The sequence below is a fragment of the Chrysochloris asiatica genome, unplaced genomic scaffold, assembly GCF_000296735.1.
Source record: "Chrysochloris asiatica unplaced genomic scaffold, ChrAsi1.0 scaffold00036, whole genome shotgun sequence".
In the NCBI taxonomy this organism is placed as follows: Eukaryota; Metazoa; Chordata; class Mammalia; order Afrosoricida; family Chrysochloridae; genus Chrysochloris; species Chrysochloris asiatica.
The window spans coordinates 19,181,499-19,184,441 of record NW_006408554.1 but is presented as its reverse complement, the minus strand read 5'-3'; the positions used below and the strand labels follow the sequence as shown (position 1 = coordinate 19,184,441).

Genomic DNA, 2,943 nt, shown 5'->3' with positions numbered 1-2,943 from the left:
AGAAACTGGATTATATGAAGAAGAACATGGCATCAAGATTGGAAGAAGACTCATTAATAACCTAAGATATGCAGATGACATAATCCTGCTTGCTGAATGCAAAAAGGACTTAAAATACTTACTGATGAAGATCAAAGACTACAGCCTTCAGTAAGAATTGAATCTCAATATAAAGAAAATAAAAATCCTCACAAGTGGACCAATAAATAGCATCATGATAAATGGAGAAAAGGTTGAAGTTGTCAAAGACTTCATTTTGCTTGAATCCACAGGCAACACTCATGAAAGTAGTAGTCAAGAAATCAAATGACATGTTTTATTAGACAGATCTTATGTACAAGATCTCTTTCAAGTGTTAAAGAGCAAAAATACCAGTTTGATCCAGAAGTCACCAAACCAATGTGGCTTTCTGGATGTCTGCCCAGAGCTGCTCTCTTGGAGAATGCTCTCATGGCTTTATGGTTCTTGTCCCAAGCCAAGTGGAAGCATCCTTTCACACCTTACCACACCCAGAAGCAGTAGAGCTTCTTTGCAGACCAGAGGACCTCTCTCCGCATACCCATGATGCACCAGAAGGAAATGCACAGGTTCCTCTATGACCAGGAATTGGCTTGTATGGTCCTCCAGATAGAATACAGTGGGAACGCCCAGGCTCTGCTACTCCTTCCTGACCCAGGGAAAATGAAGCAGGTGGAGATGGCACTGCAGCCAGAGATCCTAAGAAAATGGGACCCGCTGCTCTTGCCCAGTCTGCTGGATTTGCATTTGCCACGGTTTTCCATCTCTGGAATATACAACCTGGAAGAAATACTGTCCCAAATCGGTCTCACCAACGTATTCAACTTAGAAGCTGACTTTTCAGGAATCACCGGGCGGCTCAACACAACCGTCTCCAGGGTGTCGCACAAGGCAGTGGTGGACATGAGCAAGAAGGGGACCGAGGCTGGAGCCGCGTCTGGCCTCCTCTCCCAGCCCCAGACCCTGAATGCTACATCGGCTTCCCATGTTCATTTCAACAGGCCTTTCCTGCTGCTCATCTGGGATGTGACCACCCAGAGTTTGCTCTTCCTGGGAAAAATTGTCAACCCAACTGCAGGGTGATCGTGGTGGGAAGCCAGGGGATGTCTGATCTCTATCCCAGGGTCTGGGCCTCCTTCTCCCCAGACTGAACCAGAAGGCCAGCAGTCACCTGCTTTGTGTGTGAGTGTTGGGGGTGGGGTGGGGGTGTGAGGACTTATCAGTGTGTAAAGATTCCAATAAAGGTGGTTTGGGCTGTATGAGGCCATTGAGCTCCAAAAAAAACCAGTTTGAGGATTAAGCTGTGCATGACCCATGCCATGGTATAGTCAATATCCTCATATGCATGTGAAAGCTGGACAATGAATAAGGAAGACTTTAGAAAAACTAGTGCATTTGAATTGTGGTGATTGAGAAGACTATTTTAAGTGTCATAGACTCTCAGAAGAACAAACAAATCTGTGTTGGAAGAAATACAACTAGAATTCTCCTTAGAAGTCATGATGACTAGACTTCATCTTTCATACTTCAGATGTGTTATCAGGAGGGACCATTCCATTCAAAAGGGCATCGTGCTTGGTAAAGTGGAGTGTTGGCAAAATGAAGAAGACCCCCAATGAGATGGATTGACACAGTAGCAGCAGCAATGGGCTCTAGTAAACCATAATTGTGAAGATGGCGCCAGTCCGGGCAGCATTTCATTCTGCTGTGCAAGAATCTGAACTGACTTGATGACACTTGAAAATAGCAACAACAGCAATCATCGGTTAACTCATTTAACCATTAAAAAATGCATGAGAAGTAATAGTTATCATGACTAGTAGTGATTGTCACAACTGTAAAGGTAGAAGTTTTGAAACAAAAAAGGGGGAATAGTTAATCTTACATTTCAGGAATAGACCACTCTAGGACCATTAAGAGAGAAGAGTGTGAGCGGAACACAGGATGCTTATCAGAGAAGCAGTGACACCAGAGATGTGGTGGTCATGGCATGGAGAGATAGAGCAGTTGAGGATCTAGACTCATGGAAAGAGAAAGGCTGTGTGCTGGTGACCAGGAGGCTGACTAGCAGAATGTGCCCTTTGGTTGTTTAAATGATCATATATTCCTGAGTGTTTTTGTGTACATCCAAAAATAACAACAACAAAAAAGCATACACCTTCCCCGCCCCCCCGGGAATAGAAGCAAATACTATTGATTGGAGGGGATTGTAATCATTGCAATGAAACAAAATATGATGAGTGCAAAACCAATGCTCTCCCATGTAAACTATCACTCAATTCACAATAAAAGCTTTATAAAAAAACAAAACAAAACAAAAAGCTGTGATGTAGTTACTATTAGTATGTCCATTTTAAAGATAGGAGAACGGAAGCTTCAAAAGTTTAAACAATTGGCTTAAAGCCATCTCTCAGGTGAATGTAGTTGTTGTAAAGTGCTTTTGAGTTGGCTGTGACTTGTAGTGACCCTCCATAGGGTCTCCAAGGAGAAGCTAGTGAGTTTGAAAGGTTGGCAATCCAGTGCTTATCCTATAAGGCTATAGCAGGTGAATAATGCAGCTTAAATGTGAACCAAATGGTCTAAATCTGAAACCACTACATGTTACCTCTGGACATCCTGCTACTGCTGGATTGGTTACCAACAGGGCAGACAAAGAGAGCACGTGCCTTAACAGGACTGGTATCCAATAGGACCTGTTCCTTGGGCTCCTCATTCTTCATATCCCCTTTTCATTTTTGTAGTTTTGTTTTAAAATCTGTGCAAGGAGCTTTGCTTGTTGCTGGGGATATGCATAAACATGACTGGCAATAGACCTCTGAACCAGCTTAAATGTCTAGCTAGGGAGAGAAACCTTAATCATGTCATTTTACAAATAATCACATACTTAGTGTTGTGATAAGCTCTGACAAGGAAGAGTACAGTACA

General features: G+C 42.9%; 1 pseudogene; it reads left to right on the top strand.

Moving 5' to 3' along the window:
- The first annotated feature begins 306 nt into the window (after window positions 1-306).
- LOC102840680 lies at window positions 307-1,101 on the top strand (annotated as a pseudogene).
- The last annotated feature ends 1,842 nt before the right edge of the window (window positions 1,102-2,943 follow it).